Below are 20861 nucleotides of genomic sequence, written 5' to 3'. Positions count from 1 at the left end.
AGGATTACGTTGTATAACCATATACCACCCTTCTTTAGCCACCTCTTATTTCTGTATGACAATTTATCTGAGATATGCTGTGAGTTGTGTGAAAAGATTTAGAGAAAAACAGAATTAAAGATAGGCAGGATCCTTCCTGGCAAAAGGAGAGGGAGATGAGAGATAAAATTTAGTAATCCTTGTGAGGAAACTCTGACTATTAAAAGTCATGAGCTGTGTGGTTTGAGGAGTAGTGAGACTACTTTAGAAGAATATACAGATTAAGTGATACTTGTTATATTTGCAGGTGCACAAAGTACACATGAAACAGCTGCTGATCAACAGTCTGTTGACACCTTGATAAACTATGTACCAAGTACTGCTAATCTCCCTGCAGGTCTAAGTACTGATACTTTCTTGCAGTCTATTCAAACTACTATTCTACCACATGAAACAATCCCTATTTTTGTTGAAAAACAGTCCATTCACTCTACTATTCCACCACCTAAAGTAATCCTTGTTGTTGCTGAAGATGTAGTAGCACAACAGTCCATTCATAAATTTTTATCCATTTCAGGGTCACCACAGCAATCTACAAGAACTGAGGTTCTGGAAGTAAATTTAGAAACTCCAGTTCATTTATCTACAATTCTTGAAGATATGGAGTTTACTGCTGCCGGTATTGAAGTTTCTGAAATTGCACTAATTTCTGATTCAATCTTAAATGCTGAAGCTGGTGAGAAAGGTCAGCAGATATTACAAAATCCAGTTGCAAAGGGAGTATCTAATGATGGTGAAAAATCTAATATTTCTAATGTTCTTATAGATCCTGAAGATGATCTTTTCTTCCCTGAAGATATGCCTACAGATGTAAGGTAACAGAAAATGAAAGAGTTAGATGCCAAGAAGAAGCAGGAATATTTTGATGATCTCTGGAATGCTAAATGGAAAGATGACACATATCCTATTTCCAAACACAAATGCTATTGAACATCTGGAAACAGCTGAAAAGAGAATTCAAAATCCTGATATGCTGACTCATCTAAAAACATCTACTCTAGTTGTCAGATCCTTACATACAGCTCAAGAAGCAACTACTTCTCAAATCAATCAGATCAAAGAATCATTGATTGCTTCAAGGATGACTACTCATCAGGAAATTCTGAAACAAATTGCACCAATTGTTGCCAGACAAACTACAATTGAAGTCAATCAAGCTAGATTGGAAGCTAAACAAGTTCAAATGCCTGATCAACTTACAGAGGTACAAAATTCAATGGAGCTGATTCTTTCTCTACTACTTGGTGATGATGCCAAAAAGGGGGAGAAAATTATTCAATATAACAAGCAGCTGGCATTGATAAATACTGATAATGAAAATCCTGATGGAGGTAATAAGGAGGGACAAAATGATAGTGAAAGGAGAAAAGATGAAGAGATAGTTGGAATTAGTGGTTCATCAAAAGCAATCACTAGATTTCAATGTAGACAAGGCAGAGAAAGTGAGAAAAGTGAAAGAAGAGTTAGAAAATTGACTGTGACTATAACAACTCAACAAACTTTACAAGTCACAACTGCTGATGAATACCAAGGTATTCTGGAGATAGAAGCTGGTGCAGAAGCAAGTCAATTTCTTCAAACTCTGAAAGTAAAAGGTAGAAAGGTAACTCTATTCTAAAAGGATCCAAAGATTCAAGCATTTGACTCTGAGGTGAGTAGAAGAATCTTTGAAAGAGAAAATCCTGGAGTTAATCTAGAACAGCTAAGGCAAATGGAAGAAAACTCTAAGAAATCCATGAAGACAGATAATACTGATATTGTTGTGATCTCTCAAAATCTTTATGAAGATGATCCTTCTAACAGACCAACCAAAGGTGTAGTTATAAAGGAGGTAAGTCGGGCAGAGGATGAAAAATCTCTCAGATCTCAAGCTATCTTAACTGCTGACAGGAAGCATAAAGGGAAAGAGAAGATATGAGAGAAGTCAAAACTTTCAAAGCCAAAAGCCAAATCTGTTGCAAAGAAGAAATCAGTATCTAAAGCAACTAAATCACAAATACTGATAGATCCAATCTATACAATTTCTCAATCTTTTGATACTGATGAAATTTTTGAAGAAGAACAAGTCAGTTAAGCTCACCAAAGAATGAATATTTATGGAGCTTACTGGGCTGAAAATCTGAAATTAACCTCTGATAGTGCTCAAGTTAATAAAGAATAAGCTGTTATTCAACCAATCACAACCTCTAATTCTACTCATGTTGTTGATTTCTCAAATCAAATTCAAGCTAATTTATCAAATTCCGATTCTGAAGACATAGTCTCTAATAAGACAGAATTTACTTTTGAGAAAACGAAGAAGCTACTATGGGGAAGTGATAAGTGCATTTTATATCCACTTGGAACGCTTTATTACAAGCTTAAATTGGTGTTTTGGACTCAAGTTGTTGGTATTTTGATGTATTTTTGTGTTATTGCATTTCAGGTATCTGTTATATGAAGAAAAGAGCTTTTAAAGGAAATATGATAAAAAGTGATCAGAATTGGAATCCAAGACCATTGTCAAGTTGTAGAGAATCTCGTTAGCTTCGCGTGGACAGTTGAGTCCCCTAATTCTGACGAGTAGAACTCAAGTTATGGACAAAACAAGATTCATCAGAAATTTTTCCAGACAGGAGCTGAGCGCCCGCCCAGGAGAGCTGAGCGGCCGCCCAGGAGAGCTGAGCGGCCGCCCAGGAGCTGAGTGCCCGCCCGGAGAGCTGAGCGGCCGCCCAGAGAGCTGAGCAACCGCCCAAGGCGCGACTGGTCGCTGATTTCACTGAAAAAGCCCTTTTTGAGTGGAATTTGGCGATTTTAAGGGTCGAGGTCCACTAGGGGCGTATATATACTTAAAAAAAAGGGTTTTCATCATCCGGGAAGATTGGGATATCAAGGAGAAGACCTAGAAGCACAAAACAACTCCGAAAAAGAAGATCTTGTTTTTAACTTGTGATTCTTTGAATTAGTTGTAACTTTGGATGCTCGTTTTTGTTCTTGTTAAACCTATATCTCGTTTATTCGTACTTTAATTATTATTCAGTTTATTAAGACCTTGTTTATACCATGCTTTCATTAGAACCCATGGTGACGATGAGTTCAATTATGGGCTAATCGTTATCATGGGGTTCTAGCGGATTTAATTATGGATTTCAAAAGTTAATTTGTTTCGATATCTTGATGTGTGGTGATTGATTGATATCCTAGTATTGGTTGTGCTTATTCATCTTATGTGCGTATCTAACATATAAGATAGTGTGTTAATCTCTATTGAAGCGACGGTGAATATAGAGGTTTAGAACTTTTCATGCTAGCATAGGTTCATGTATTGTATGCATGATTAATGGGTAACTCTAACCGTTTTACTTGCCCTATGTAAGCATTATGGATAACTTGTGCTTAAACCGTTATGTTGTCAAATTCTATAGACATATAGGGTCTCAATATAATTGGTGCCTATTCAGCTTCTATCTCTTTTGTGGATGTCTGGTAGAATGGTACTCGTGCAACGAAAGTTGGCGTTTATCAGTTTCGTGTTATCTGATTAGTGTCATCACCATCACATGCTAAGGTTAAGAACAATAAGGCTATTGAATGAAGTATTTAATGAAGTTAGAATCCCATGTTTATCATATATAGTAATTCAACCTCAATTCTCTTAGTTATAAATGTTAGTTTAATTCTTAGTTTAATAAAAACCCAATTTGTTATTTGTCTTAGCATTGAGCGATATCCATACATTGTTGCATAGGTGTATAAATTGAACTTAACCTAAACCAGTCTCTGTGGGAACGAATCTGATTTATATCTTATACTACTTGCGAACGCATATACTTGCATGAATATTAGCGCGTGTTTTCGCCCTAACAAGTTTTTGGCGCCGCTGCCGGGGACTCGGTGTTAATTTTTAGTTTATGTGTTTGTCGTCAGTGGTCGTTATAGTTCACTGGGTCGAACTCTTTTACTCTCATGGTTTATTTGTTTGTGTTTCAGGTACTCATTACAATGAGAGATCCAGCAGCAGGAACGAGAGCCTTGATGGATTTCTCTCAACCCAAGATCAATGACATTCAGTCTAGCATTGTCAGGCCAGTTATCACAGCTAATACCTTGGAGATCAAGCCTGACATAATTCAATGGGTGCAGAATTCAACCCAGTTTGGGGGTTCTCCAACTGAAGATCCCAATATGCACATTAGGGACTTTATTGAGATCTGCGACACCTTCAAGTTCAACGGTGTTTCTGAAGATGCTGTCAAGCTGAGACTGTTCCCATTCTCTCTGAGGGACAAGGCTAAGAGCTGGTTACACTCTCTACCAGCTGGTTCGATTACTACTTGGGAAGATCTTGCTCAGAAGTTTCTTACTAAATTCTTCCCTATGGCGAAGACAGCTGCAATCAGGATTACTCAATTTGCGCAGCAATCAGGAGAATCTTTATATAAAGCTTGGGAGCTCTACAAGGAGATGCTTAGGAAGTGTCCTCATCATGGAATGCCTGATTGGATGATCATCAATTGCTTCTATAATGGGTTGGGAGCACAGTCCAGACCCATGCTCGATGCTGCAGCAGGTGGAGCATTATGGGCAAAGAGCTATGAGGAAGCTTATGATCTAATTGAACTGATGGCTGCTAATGAATATCAGTATCTAGCCCAGAGATTACCACAGAGCAAGGTAGCAGGAGTTCTTGAGGTGGATACAGCTATGGCTATCACTGCTCAACTAAAGGAGTTGTCTATGAAGATCGATTCTCTGGCTAACTTGGGTGTTAATCAGATAACCAGTGTTTGTGAGCTATGTGTAGGTTCGCATGCGACGGAGCAATGCGTTATATCTAGTGACTCAACTCAATTTGTGAGCAACTTTCAGAGATCGCAGCAACCAGTTCCAGACACTTATCATCCTGACAACTGGAATCATCCTAACTTCAGCTTGAGCAACAATCAGAATGCGATGCAACAGCCGTGCCAGCAGTTTGGAAATAAGCTATTCAACCCTCCTGGTTTTGAGCAACAAATTACACCAAAACAACAAACTCATGGTGCATGTCTATCTTCGAATGAAAAATCTGAATTGTAGGAGTTGCGGCTTATGTGCAAAAACCAGGTTCTTATATGCTAAAGCCAGGTTGTTTCTATCCAGAATCTGGAGAACAAAATAGGGCAAATTTCTAATGCCTTATTGAATCGGCCACCAGGAATGCTTCCTAGTGATACAGAAGCCAATCCAGGCAAGAGGGAAGTTGAAGAACAGGTGAACGCCATCACCTTAAGGTCTGGAAAGGTTGCAAGCCCCCAAATTCAGCAAGACGAAGAGCCTGAAAAGTCTCAAGTTCCAGAATCTGAAGTTTTGGCTGAAGAAGATGTGCAGAAGGAAGTAGAGGTGGAACCAAGGAAGACTACTGTGGAACACACTCCTCCTGAGGGTAATACAGGGGAGAAACAAATCTATCCTCCACCTCCTTTTCCTAAGAGGCTGCAGAAGAAAAAGCTGGATAAGCAATTTGAGAAGTTTTTGGAGGTGTTCAAGAAACTTCATATCAACATACCTTTCGCTGAAGCTCTTGAACAGATGCCTAGCTATGCGAGGTTTATGAAAGGTATGCTCTCTCAAAAAGTGAAGCTCGATGACTTAGAGACCGTTGCTCTAATAGAGGAATGCAGTGTTATGCTGCAACAGAAGTTGCCTCCAAAGCTTAAAGATCCTGAAAGCTTCACTATTCCTTGCACCATCGGAAACTTGTCGTTCGACAAGTGTTTATGTGATTTAGGAGCTAGCATCAATCTGATGCCCTTATCTATCTTCAAGAAGCTTAGTCTGCCTGATCCGAAACCAACATACATGTTATTGCAACTAGCTGACCGTTCCATCGCTTATCCACGAGGTATAGTGGAAGATGTCTTGGTCAAGGTGGATAAACTCATCTTCCCTGTTGACTTTGTAATTCTTGATTTCGAGGAAGATAAGAAGATTCCCATTATCTTGGGAAGACCATTCTGGGCTTCAGGCTGAACTATGATCGATGTGCAAAAAGGAGAGCTTTCGGTGAAGGTTTACGATCAAAAGATCACTTTTAATGTGTTCAAGGAAATAAAGTTACCCACAGTTAAAGAGGAGTGCTTTAAAGTAGAGCAACTGCAGGTTTTGAATGCACCTCTGTGGAAGAAGAAGTTGGATATGCCATTCGATTCTCTTGGATTAGCAGAGCTGAAAATTTCTCAGGAGCGTTTTGAACCATTTATTCAAGAAGCTCCCACACTTGAGCTCAACTCACTGCCAGATCACTTGAGTTATGCATTCTTAGGTGCACCCCCTGATAAGGGGTTTGGATATACTTTTGATGATGTAGAGGGTGACCGGCCGGTTTCTGCCGTGCCTACAAAGGGTTCTTCTCATGTGCCACAGTTAGTTGATAGGACTCGTGTTGGTGATGAGCAGTACAGGCGAGTGACTAGGCGTATGGAGGCCATGCACGACATTCACCGATATTTTGCTGAAGATTTGACACACACTTTCGGTACTATTTTCCGAGACACTAGTGGCGAGGTTGATTGGCCACCTGATCCTCCACCCGAAGAGGGTGATCTTTCCGATGACTAGGTATGCCTGAAATCCTTATTATTATCTTCAATGAGGACATTGAAAATTTTAAGTTTAGGGATGATAATGTAAGGATTAGTAGTGCGTGTCCATATAGATTCATATTGCATGTTTAGTTGTAGTTCATTCATATTTTTGCATGATTGTTCATTTAGGACATATTTGTTTATTTTTATGTGATTTCATATAGTTGCATTTGCATGCATATTTAGCATGATCCCTTAAGATGAACTATGATATTTGATAAGTTGATGTTGATTTCAGTGTGGTGATGACGAATAGAGGGATGTTTAAGTCTTAATGAATTAATTTTCATGCCAGAAACAAATATTTTCACAAAGTCTTATAGGGTTGCTTTTGATCTAGATCATGATCATACTTGTTTGTTGTTGAGATTTAATCACTTGGTTATATTTAGAATTTGTGATATTCTCGTAATGACGTAAAAACACTGAGTTTTTTTATCTGGAGAAAAACTTGGATTTCATTGCTAGTTGTTGTAAGGCTAGGCGTCAAATGACTAGTAGTCGGCTCATATTTTTATGAGTAGTCTAGGGTTGAATGAGATGAAGCGAAACGCACTCATTCAGAAATTGTTGAAAAAAAGAAAAAAAAGAAAAAAAAAGAAAAAAAGTATGTGTTTATGCATAATTGATCAAGAGTGAGCTCTTTAATACTCGAGTTAATAAGTTCTAGGGGACTTTGTGCCTAGTGACCTAAGGCTTTTATAGTCTGGGATCCGCTAACCTAACGCTCGCTACATGAGTATTATTGCATAAGTCTTTTGGGACCTCATTCATTACACGGTCAAATAAGCATCTTTATTATGTGTTCAATAATAGTGTGAATCCTTGTATAACTCTAGTATAAAGGAGGTGTTGTGAGTCATAATGCATTTATTGTCTATTCTATTTATAAAGTTTTGATTGTTTCGATGATAGATAAGTTATGGTTATTGATCTAGTATCGAGAGTATATCTGTTAAGCATCCACACACGCATGTTTCTGGTTTGTGAGTTGGTTTGTGGGATTTATTCGAACTCTGTTTCCAGTTATTGCATTCTTAGAGGCATTGGCTTATTCATTTGGTTATGGTTATTCTGAGGGGATCGATTGCATTATCATTTAGTTACATTCACGTAGTTGCATTCATGCATTAGGTTTGTTTTGTAGTTTTGAGTCTGTTTATGCTTGAGGACAAGCATCGATTCAAGTTTGGGGGGGTGTGATAAGTGGATTTTATATCCACTTGGAACGCTTTATTACAAGTTTAAATTGGTGTTTTGGACTCAAGTTGTTGGTATTTTGATGTGTTTTTGTGTTATTGCATTTCAGGTATCAGTTATATGAAGAAAAGAGCTTTTAAAGGAAATATGATAAAAAGTGATCAGAATTGGAAGCTAATGCCATTGTCAAGTTGTAGAGAATCTCATTAGCTTCGCGTGGGCAGTTCAATCGCCTAATTCTGACGAGTAGAACTCAAGTTATGGCCAAAATAAGATTCATCAGAAATTTTTCCTAACAGGAGCTGAGCGCCTGCCCAGGAGAGCTGAGCGGCCACCCAGGAGCTGAGCGGCCGCCCGGAGAGCTGAGCGGCCGACGCGACTGGTCGTTAATTTCGCTGAAAAAGCCCTTTTTGAGTGGAATTTGACGATTTTAAGGGTCCAGGTCCACTAGGGGCGTATATATACTTTAAAAAAAAGGATTTCATCATCCGGGAAGATTGGGATACCAAGGAGAAGACCTAGAAGCATAGAACAACTCCAAAAAAGAAGATCTTCTTTTCAACTTGTGATTCTTTGAATTAGTTGTAACTTTGGATGCTCGTTTTCGTTCTTGTTGAACCTAGATCTCGTCTATTCGTACTTTAATTATTATTCAGTTTTTAAGACCTTGTTTATACCATGCTTTCATTGGAACATATAGTGATGATGAGTTCAATTATGGGCTAATCGTTATCATGGGGTTCTAGCAGATTTCCTTATGGATTTCAATAGTTAATTTGTTTCGATATCTTGGTGTATGGTGATTGATTGATATCCTAGTATTGGTTGTGCTATTTGTCTTATGTGCATAGCTAACATATAAGATAACGTGTTAATCTCTATTGAAGCGATAGTGAATATAGAGGTTTAGAACTTGTCATGCTAGCATAGGTTCATGTATTGTATGCATGATTTATGGGTAACTCTAACCGTTTTACTTGCCCTATGTAATCATTATGGATAACTTGTGCTTAAACCGTTATGTTGTCAAATTCTATAGACATATAGGGTCTCAATATAATTGGTGCCTATTCAGCTTCTATCTCTTTTGTGGATGTCTGGTAGAATGGTACTCGTGCAACGAAAGTTGGCGTTTATCAGTTTCGTGTTATCTGATTAGTGTCATCACCATCACATGCTAAGGTTAAGAACAATAAGGCTATTGAATGAAGTATTTAATGAAGTTAGAATCCCATGTTGTCATATATAGTAATTCAACCTCAATTCTCTTAGTTATAATTGTTAGTTTAATTCTTAGTTTAATAAAAATCCAATTTGTTATTTGTCTTAGCATTGAGCGATAACCATACATTGTTGCATAGGTGCATAAGTTGAACTTAACCTAAATCAGTCTCTGTGGGAACGAATCTGATTTATATCTTATACTACTTGCGAACGCGTATACTTGCGTGAATATTAACGCGTGTTTTTGCCCTAACAGGAAGTAAGAAACCATCACCTAGAAGAGATTCTTATGAAACATTATAGAAAATTTACAGTGGATGTAACACCCCCAGATCCGGGGTCGGGGATCCGGGTCGTCACGGTCTTTCTTTCCACAATATCACTTCACTTAATTAATAATAAATAACCTTATGTTGTGACCCCACACTAACACACACCACAACCCGTTATAGTCTCAGAGATGAAATTTAAATAAGTACAAGTCTTTGAATCCATAATTTAAAAGTTATTACAACCCAAAATGATTACTTGATAAATTTACAGTTAATTGCCATTATCTGCCACAAGTTATAATTATACATAATTGATTCTCAAAAGTAGATGGTCTGATCTACAATAGATCTACCTCTGCAGCTATAGCAGCTACAACATCAACGGGAAGACGCGGGATGCTTCCCACGCGCTTGCGCTGGGTCTGCTGGAGTCTGGCCATCTTTCCTAACTGTTGTTGTGTGATGAAGAAATAAAGCAAGGGTGAGCAGCAAGCCCACCAAAATAATATGTATAATGATTAATAGTATATGAGCCTTCTCATAGTACTCATGAAAGTCTTGGTCAAAAGAAATGAACCAAGTTTGATATCTTAATGCGATGAAGTCGCAAAATATTCAGTATATATATATATACTTTTCAAAATCTTGGAAGTCCTCTTCCATCCATAATATACACAGAGTTCCAGTTTATAACTGTATACACAAAAAATATCGTTGCAAGATGATCTCATATATCTAACCTTGTCTCAACGTTTTTCCGAAAATCTTTGTCATTCATAAGACAATCATTAATTAGATATAAGTTTAAAAGATGAAGTTACAAGATACCCCAATATACTTATATCTTTCCCAAATACTACTTGAACTACCACCGTTCAAGTTATAATTAGCTTCAAAAGTTCATCACATAGATGAGACTATAAGGCAAGATTTGAATAGATTAAATCTTTAAAATATTATCAAAATAAAATGAAGTTACGAGATACTTCATTTGATGTAAACATCATTTTGAAAACTTGACCCTGCCAACACTCAATAATCGCCTAACCGTAGCCTTTCTATCGAAGTGCTCTGGGTAATGTTGCAGAAATTATCCAATTGGATGATGAACTCATTACGGGAGTTTGTCGCGCCAGGAAGACCACTTACGATGATCAGTCGTAGTAGTACAACCCCACCATTTTCTACATGTAGAGGAGAACCTGTCGGATTTACTTGTCAACCGAACACTGAACTCCTAAGGAATGGACCGCCTTAGCGGAACTTCCAGGCCATTTGGGCCAATATAATAAGGCTGGGCCGACGCTACTCGGCCACTTACGCCACTCCTAGTTCAGATGAAATCCATGACTCTGAAACGTAAAGCTTGTCCCCACTTTCCCCAAGTAGAAACTTGTTGATACGGCTCCACCAAGAAGTCGTATCTATTTGGAAAGGAGAACTCACCGATATTTCCCAGGCGATGCCTGTTAATGGATTAACTTGTTCCAAGAATTTTACTTCCCGAGTGTTGGGTAAGTAATCAATTCATTTATCAAAACAGCAACCTTGTTGCGAATATAAAACACACCACAGAGCCGGATCCCTCAGGTTTTGAGCGAGTATTTAAATCCCCTTCGAAAGGAGGATCTTAAAAAAAATGAGTTTTGGGATCCGCTCTAACTTTTAAAAATCATTTTGAAGACTCGCAAAACATTTTTAAGAATGTTTGGAGTGAAGCTGATTTAATGAAGTAAATCAGTCCCCAGAATATTTAGAAAATGTCTGAATATTATTATTTAAATAATATTCCCATAAAGAATAATCTTTATAAAATAATTGAAGTAGAAGTATTAAAACTTATACTTGAAATGAATAGCAAATAATCAAAGATATACTTATACGAAAGTAATATCTTTATTTGAATAATCAAAAGTAAGTTTGATTATCGACACCTTATTCTTTAATACAATAAAGAATATTATTAAGTAATAAGCGGAGTCATAATACCTCGAATGAATACTATAAATAATATTCATAAAATAAAGGAGTCATACATCGTCAAATGAATATCCAAGTAATATTCAATAATAATATAAACTGAGTCATAAGCCCTCGAATGAATATTCAAATAATAAAATAAACTGAGTCATAAGCCCTCGAATGAATACTCAAATTATATTCAAATAATAAAATAAACTAAGTCATAAGCCCTCGAATGAATACTCAAATTAATATTCAATTAAGTAAAATAAAGGTATCGAATAAACCTTATTCGATCCATAGTTTTAAAAACTATATCCATATATATATAAATATATATATATATAATATACTCGGGAACATCGACTCCCGGTTTAGAAATATGTTCACCTTTTATCCCCTATACTAAGGGTATACGCAACTACTTGCTTATTTCTAGCATAGGTATTATGCAACTATAAGCATTGAAATCAACAGATAGATAACCAGATTACGAAATAGACATGCATATATACCATATCAGCATGCTCCAATATATCGCAAAATTTGCTAATAACAATCATGCACTATCACAAGATAATGCATATACATATATTTACATCACAACAATAGTATATCGGGTAGAAAACTTGCCTGAGCGACTGGGGGTTACGAATGGCTCGGGACGAGTCTGGTAACCTATAAACAACAAGTAAGTTGGAATTAAACCAAATTCACTTGTAAATCTATACTCTAACCAACTCAGACTCTAACGCTAGTTTTGCGCTTACTGATTCTCTTAAGTCACTCGAGTACCCTCGGCTCCACCATTTTTAATAATTTAACCTTTACGAATTTTAAGGCGATTCCTTCGCGAGTGTCTTACCAACTGCCTAACACTCTTACCATAATTGTTTCATACATTAATTAACCCTTTTTGGTCTTTAACCTATGTTTCAAAGTAAGGCGAGGGGAAAAGTTTCGTTCGCGAAACGCCGTTACTTGAAACGGTCGTTTCTCCTAAACCGTGCATCGGAATCGAACGAACTACATATCAAAACGAAGCTCGTAATATGAACTACCTAAACATGGCAATGGTCAAAATATAGCAGGGGGTTCTCGGGTCCTAATTTTATGCACAAAAACAGTCTAAAGAAAATCGGACGTTACGACGGCTATGTTTACGCGTTTTCCCAATTTTAAACCATTCAAAACCAACCACAAATCAACCCCAAATCAATCATACAACCAATATCCCTCCAAACCACATCATAACAGCCCCAAAAAATCCACCTTAACCATTTATACTTATTCCCCACATGAACTAAAAGCTTTACTTAGGTTCTTTAACTAATTACCAAGATTTACAACTCCAACAATGCAACAAAACCAACTAATCTCTACAAACTCAACCAAACTTCAACCAATCAAGCATCATGCTTCACATATGCTATATCAAACACATTCAATCCTAATTAATCAAAACTAAAGCTAGGGTTTGTAGTTTATACCTTCCTTGGAGAGTGGAGAATCAAGAGAATGGCTTGGAATCACCCTTAAAGTCCTTATCGAAGCTTAATCTAAACAAAACTTCAAGAACACAAATTTTAGTTCTTGAAAAACACTATTCACCATCTTCTTTCATGATTTATAGAAAAAGATTGGCTTGGAATTAGAAGCTTAAACTTATAGGAAGTATGTAACTATCCATGGGGAAGCTTAGATAATTACCTTGCTAAATAGTAAGTGGTGGAGCTTGGATCTTCAATTTTTAAGAAATGGGCCGAGAGCTAGCTTGGGAAGAAAGAGATTTTTGTGTTTTGTTTGATGAAAAATGAAATGATTGGCTTGGTGGATGAGATTTTGATTTGTTTTTAGTTAATTACCTTGTTGCCCTTGAGTTTGTGTGGTTAAAAAGTCACCACATCTCCTTCCTTCCCATGTCATGCTTGTGTCATACTCATGATGTCATCCTCCCCTCCTTGTCCTCTTCTCATTGGTTGGGTGACATCATCCTCTCTAATCCCTTTGATTAACTTCCTAATTGTTTGCCTAATGACCGCTGATCTGTTATACGGTTCGCTTAACTTTCGTTTTCGTTTATCGTTTGAGGGATCATACCCGGGATCTTATTACTTAGGTTCCCTTAATCTTTCTCAATATATTGTATTCCTTTTATGATCCTCTCTTATAATCCTTTAATTTAAATCCTTTTTATCCTGTTACCTTATACTCAATTCTTTCCGTATCTATTGGATTTCCGGGAAAAATCAAAGTGTTCGGATTTGGATTCTGACGATCTTTACATACACTTATATCCCATATAAAGTACTAATAAAATCTCAGAATATCCATATCAGAACCCCTACATAGTGTGGCATGAAAAGTTTTCTCATTCAGCAAAAACACTATTCATAAGGGTTTCAAAAATTTCCCAAAAATTGGGGTTATTACAGTCTCCCCTCCTTAAAAGGATTCCGTCCCGGAATCAGATAGAAAATGAATAGGGATACTCTCTTAGCATTGCACTTTCTAACTCTCGAGTAAATTTTCCCACATTGTGGTTCTACCATCAAACACTTACTAGTTTGATAACCCTTCTCCTAAGCACTCGTTCCCTTTTACTCTATACCCTTCCTGGTTGCTCCATATAGGTTACGTCTGGTTGCATGTCTATGCGCTCATATGCCCCTATTTGTCTGGCATCCGAATTACACTTCCTTAACATTGATACGTGGAACACGTTATGAACTTGCTACAGGTTCGGGGGTAGGGCTAGCTCATATGCTAACTTCCCAAACGTCTTAATATATCCAAGGGTCCAACAAATTGTAGACTTAGCTTTCCTTTCTTTCCGAACCTCATCAATCCTTTTCAAGGATTTCCAAGGGGATACCTATAACATTACTAGGCCCCCTATTTCATACTCTTTGTCCTTTTTGAGTCAAATCAGCATACCTCTTATGTCCATCTTGGGTTACTACCAGCCGTCCTCTGATTAGATCTATCATATCCTTGGTCCTTTAGACCACTGCTGGTCCGAGCATCTTGCGCTCTACAACTTCATCCTAACATAAGGGAGATCGATATTGTCTTCCCTCAAGGATCTCATAAGGCGATATCTCAATACTGACATATGATCTATTGTCGTAAGAAAACTCAATCCGTGTTAAGTGATCATTCCAATTTTTTTCAAGTCTATTGCACAGACTCTCATTATAGCTTTTAGCATTAGAGCTTTTGCTTCTCAATACCCATTCTTTTCCAGTTCGTAATCGCTACTACTTTCCGTTCCTAATATTATACTGGTTATACTTTTGCTCGTTAGCGTTTTATAACCTTTTAATAACCACGTCAACCTTAGTATCACGAATGTGTTTCCATTCCGAATACTACCACAACTTTATTACTCCTTTTTTAGCTGTTTCTATTTCCCAAAGTTTGATCAATCATATAGAAGTAAAGGAATTTGTTAAGAGATCACTATGATCATGAACACTTGTTATCTCGCATAGTTAGTACAGAAGGTGGCCAGCCTTTAGTACTTGACAAGCAATTAAACAATAGTTGGCATCCTACTAGGCTTCTATCACACAGATAGACAGTCATTCGGAAATACCTCCCCTTCTGGAAGGGTTGTTCTTCTCAAATTACATGAAATGAAAAGAAGAGAAAAGAATGAACTGAAGAGAATTGTATATATATAAAAAAATATACTGCCACAAAATATCTGGCTTGGAACCTACCTCTGAACTATAGAGGTTTGTCATAGGAGAACAAAACATATATGTATTTATATCAACATCAAGTATTATAGCATCGTATTTCCCATGCCTAAATATTTCTATTCCGTCCATCATTCTATGGACCCATGCTCTTCATCGAGCTTGTACACAATCACCTTTGAAACTCCTTCGATATCGAAAATCGAATCTGGGTTTTCATTCCAGACATCATCGTTACTAAAATTCTATGCTTGTACCGCAACCTTCCTCATATAGTAATACGACTCTCTATTGATAAGAAAGCATAAATATTCAATAGGTAGACACTCTACTTAATTAGTCTATCAATGATAACTTATACACTACCATGACCCGATTAGTGGTACTCAATCTCAACAACCATTCCAATACAACTCTCACGGTTGTAATCAGCTCATTACTCGCAGAATCATTGCTGCCTTACTATGGTCCACCACTGACCTACTGTAGTCATTCATTTTCCTTGAAGTCTTAATAGCTAACTATACGGAGTCCATACATATCGTATCGAATTCTTCTAAGGAGGTAACATAATTACCATTCATGATTCATGAAGAACACTCCTGATCCTGACATACATACATGACATGAAGCAGATAAAATTGCAGAAGAGTTTCAATCAAAGCAACGATAGCAGGTTAATACCATTCTAAATCATATGCCTTAAATAGAAGACTTAACTCAAAGGTTCGTTTAGTCCTTTTTGAAATATGGTCCTGGATTATTCTCAAGATAGTACCTCCTAAGATAGATAGCCCATTCCTGGCGATTACACGAATTAAACCTTTACCAACTACTATTACAGTTGGGTATTGCACAGTCATCAGAAGGAATGTCAATCTTCCAAACCATAATTCAACCTTCACATTTTTAACCATCATCACTGTTTTCTTTTGGCACACGCGCCTATAATTATCCACTTACCTTTAAAGTGTCGGCCACCTCTTTGGCCTTTCCTGATAGTAAAATTTCCTTACAGTCAATGTCATTTTAACCACCTCCAAATAAATTTTCTACCTTATTTCCGATCACTGCTTGAGTGAAGATGTTTTCCTTAAAATCAGATGGGAAAGAAAAGAAAAAAAAATATATCACCATTTTTCCATAAGTTATTGTCTCAATCTTTAGAGGCTAATCACTGTCAAGACTGACTCTCAATCATACTTAGAACATTTTTTATCTTAAGTCCTAATTGCCCTGAACAATTTCGACCATTACTGGTTCGATCCATACTTTCTCGTGGTTTAACACGTGCCCCACTTGGCATCATTATAATTATGTCCTATTTCCTTTATCAACATTTTTATTCTTGAGAATTTCGAATATTTCCTTTCTCCTTGTAAAACCTCTAAGGTTATCCTTCAATCGTTCCTCCTGTATTCCCTATATACAGGGCATATCAAAATACCATTTACTAATACTAGAACCATTGTCTATATACTTCTGAAAAATTTCTCCACTGATCCTTAAAGGTTATTATTACCTTAATCCTTTCCAATTCATACTGTCAAAACTCACACTATCCCTATTAAGGGTGAAATGCCAACCTTTATGCATTCCCCTAGGATTCGTTTTAAGTTACCGATGTTCTATCCTTAATTCCACCTTTAAAAAGGTACAAGCATCCTTCCATGGATAAATAAAGTCATATATCCCTGATAAGGGTATCTTATTCAATCATTTCCACCTCGATAGTCTATACCGAATTTCACAATAGCATCCTTATTCAAGTTAAGGTCAATCCACATGGCCTCCAAAAGATAAAAATGGTTATCCGCTTTTCTTTCCTGATTTGGTAATGATCACATGGATGATCTGGAAGATATTGGTCGTGTTCAACGTGAACTTCTTCTTAATAAATCCTTATTTACTTTTGTTGTTTATCTCAACAGTCATCTCAATGTTGGGATATCTTTCATACCTGGCGTCTCCCTTCCTGGGTATCAAGCCACCGGTCTTACACTTCACATTCTTGAAGGTCACTTCCTTCATCCAATTTTCTTAATTTCTTACTTTCTTGTCTCCTCAGTCTATCCGCGTCTCATTATTTATCCTTCGAACTATCTCAAGGTTTCTTCGAATCCTCCCAACTTACAGGGGATAATAAATATGTATCTCTTATACCTTCAACCATCAATTTAACTCATGGTATATCACCCTCATCCTGACGATTACATACTTTTCTATGTCTATTGCTACGAGTCTTTAGGGTTTCCTCATACCCAACTCCCTTATCATTCCTCAAACTCTATTGCCTTTATATTCCTTTCCACTTCAGTTTCTTTTTATTTTCCTTTCTCTTATCATTATTTCATGGACCAACACAACATAAACATTGATTTCATACATCCCGTCATTCTGGATTCGTGTCCTCAGAACGAATCTTGATAACTTTTACAACTTAGATTCATAATTCATCATACTCGTCTGCCTTTGTTCTGTCTCTAAAGCTTTTACACTATCTCCATAACCTTGGGAAGTACTTTCCTAAAACAATTGACTGAACTTAAATCAGTTTATTATAACCTCTGGCTCCGTGCCTTTCTTGGTCTTTCACCAGCGGGTGGCCTCTCTCTTAGGAGGGTAAGTGACAAAAACAGTCCTTTGTGGTTCGTCAATCATTTAGAATCTCAAATGATTCCTCTATTTCCTTTAGCCAGGCTCTTGCCTCGGCTGGGTCAGCTTGTTCCATGGAACTCTGAGAGCTTAGCGACTTAAAGGTCCTGAAAGAATTTCTCACCGTACTGTCTCCTCAGGGTGGTGGTTGGGGATAATAGTCTAAGTTCTCTTTAGACAGGTCCATGAATTGCCGTATAGGGGTACCATCTCGGGTCTCCTTTCCTTACTCGACTTTTTGTATCCTTAGTATGAAATGTTTCATCCTACTCCCCATAATTGGGGTCATCTTTTAATTTAAAATCCTCATTTTCCACTCCATTATGTCATGGGTTCCTTCTATCTTGATGGCGACCTCCCTGACTATCACGTTCAGGGTTTGCTCTAAATCTTATTCCTCAAACTAGCTTTCATCTAAGATCTCATCTTTAAGCTCTTGAACATTTGGAACCCAAATTCTGTAGGAATACCTCATTATTCCCTTCTCATCTTTCTCGGTATTAACCTCTTATCTATTTGTTGGCTCTTTGCCTTCATTCATAACTTTTTCTGGCACAATATGATCTTTTCCAATAATTCGGGCTGTATTGCTATCTCAAACAGCTTTTCGGTACCGGCTCCGGTTACCTTCACTACTATTTCCATTTTCTCAAAATCTCTTATAAACTCTCCAAAAGACATTATCATCTAGAGTCTCTCCTTTTTACTAAGGGCATCAGCCACCATATTGGCTTTCCCCGAATGATAAAGAATCTCCCAATCATAATTCTTGATTAGCTCTAACCGCCTCCTCTGGCGTATGTTGAGCTCTTTCTACGTAAGAATGTACTAGAGCACTTATGGCTTAGGTAATTCTCGCACTTCTCTCCATACAAGTAGTGCCTCCAATCTTTAGGGTAAAACTATTGCCACGAGCCTAAGCTCATGGGCGGGGATATCGAATTTCATATTACCTTAATTGTCTTGACGCAGACGCGATTATCTTGCTGTGCTAAGAAGCACCCTAATTCCTTATGCGAAGCGTCACTTACAAATCACAAAATCTCCTTTTTCCATCCGGCAACGCCAGCATAGGGGCCATCCCCAACCTCTGCTTCAGTTCTTGAAAGCTGTTCTCGCATTTCTCTGTCCATTCGAACTTCTCAGTCTTACGAGTAAGCCGCGTTAAAGGGGCTACTATCTTTACAACTTGAACGAACCTCCGGTAGTGACCGGCCAATCCTACCTCTGGTAGTTGCCCTAACCATGGTCATCAATTCCTCAGTGGTCCTCTATTCATTCTTGTCAGGATCCTCCATGGGATCCTCCTCAGCAACTATCCCTTCTAGGACAACATCCTCAACCGCTACATCCTCAATATCAACATCATCCGGTCCCGCGTTAGGACGCTCTATCGGATCCATAATCTGATCCCCAATAAATAATAAAACATCATCGCGTTGATGTTCCTCAACTTCAGGGTTCGGAGTCCCGCTACCATATACGATAACGAACTACGCTTCTATCGCTACATTTATAAGGGTTCCCATAAGGGTTTTAACTGTCAGTACTACGTTAGGTAGTCCGACTATGAACTTGGCAAGAGTTCTTATTATCTTAGTGAACTTATTATCTTAACGTCCCATCATCTCTGAGGTTTATAACGCTTAGCTCTGATACCATTTCTGTAACACCCCCAGATCCGGGGTCGGGGATCCGGGTCGTCACAGTCTTTCTTTCCACAATATCACTTCACTTAATTAATAATAAATAACCTTATGCTGTGACCCCACACTAACACACACCACAACCCGTTATAGTCTCAGAGATGAAATTTAAATAAGTACAAGTCTTTGAATCCATAATTTAAAAGTTATTACAACCCAAAATGATTACTTGATAAATTTACAGTTAATTGCCATTATCTGCCACAAGTTATAATTATACATAATTGATTCTCAAAAGTAGATGGTCTGATCTACAATAGATCTACCTCTGCAGCTATAGCAGCTACAACATCAACGGGAAGACGCGGGACGCTTCCCACGCGCTTGCGCTGGGTCTGCTGGAGTCTGGCCATCTTTCCTAACTGTTGTTGTGTGATGAAGAAATAAAGCAAGGGTGAGCAGCAAGCCCACCAAAATAATATGTATAATGATTAATAGTATATGAGCCTTCTCATAGTACTCATGAAAGTCTTGGTCAAAAGAAATGAACCAAGTTTGATATCTTAATGCGATGAAGTCGCAAAATATTCAGTATATATATATATATACTTTTCAAAATCTTGGAAGTCCTCTTCCATCCATAATATACACAGAGTTCCAGTTTATAACTGTATACACAAAAAATATCGTTGCAAGGTGATCTCATATATCTAACCTTGTCTCAACGTTTTTCCGAAAATCTTTGTCATTCATAAGACAATCATTAATTAGATATAAGTTTAAAAGATGAAGTTACAAGATACCCCAATATACTTATATCTTTCCCAAATACTACTTGAACTACCACCGTTCAAGTTATAATTAGCTTCAAAAGTTCATCACATAGATGAGACTATAAGGCAAGATTTGAATAGATTAAATCTTTAAAATATTATCAAAATAAAATGAAGTTACGAGATACTTCATTTGATGTAAACATCATTTTGAAAACTTGACCCTGCCAACACTCAACAATCGCCCAACCGTAGCCTTTCTATCGAAGTGCTCTGGGTAATGTTGCAGAAATTATCCAATTGGATGATGAACTCATTACGGGAGTTTGTCGCGCCAGGAAGACCACTTACGATGATCAGTCGTAGTAGTACAACCCCACCATTTTCTATATGTAGAGGAGAACCTGTCGGATTTACTTGTCAACCGAACACTGAACTCCTAAGGAATGGACCGCCTTAGCGGAACTTCCAGGCCATTTGGGCCAATATAATAAGGCTGGGCCGGCGCTACTCGGCCACTTACGAAATCCATGACTCTGAAATGTAAAGCTTGTCCCCACTTTCCCCAAGTAGAAACTTGTTGATACGGCTCCACCAAGAAGTCGTATCTATTTGGAAAGGAGAACTCACCGATATTTCCCAGGCGATGCCTGTTAATGGATTAACTTGTTCCAAGAATTTTACTTCCCGAGTGTTGGGTAAGTAATCAATTCATTTATCAAAACAGCAACCTTGTTGCGAATATAAAACACACCACAGAGCCGGATCCCTCAGGTTTTGA

At 37.6% G+C, this 20861-nt stretch overlaps 1 non-coding gene across 1 annotated transcript; it reads right to left on the bottom strand.

Annotated features, from left to right (window-relative positions):
- Positions 1 to 4406: 4406 nt before the first annotated feature.
- Positions 4407 to 4511, bottom strand: LOC141694038 (small nucleolar RNA R71). The gene has a single exon (XR_012563371.1). It is a non-coding gene; the product is annotated as a small nucleolar RNA R71 (small nucleolar RNA).
- Positions 4512 to 20861: the final 16350 nt, after the last annotated feature.

The sequence above is a fragment of the Apium graveolens genome, chromosome 10, assembly GCF_009905375.1.
Source record: "Apium graveolens cultivar Ventura chromosome 10, ASM990537v1, whole genome shotgun sequence".
Taxonomy (NCBI): domain Eukaryota; kingdom Viridiplantae; phylum Streptophyta; class Magnoliopsida; order Apiales; family Apiaceae; genus Apium; species Apium graveolens.
This window is presented reverse-complemented; position numbering and strand designations above follow the sequence as displayed.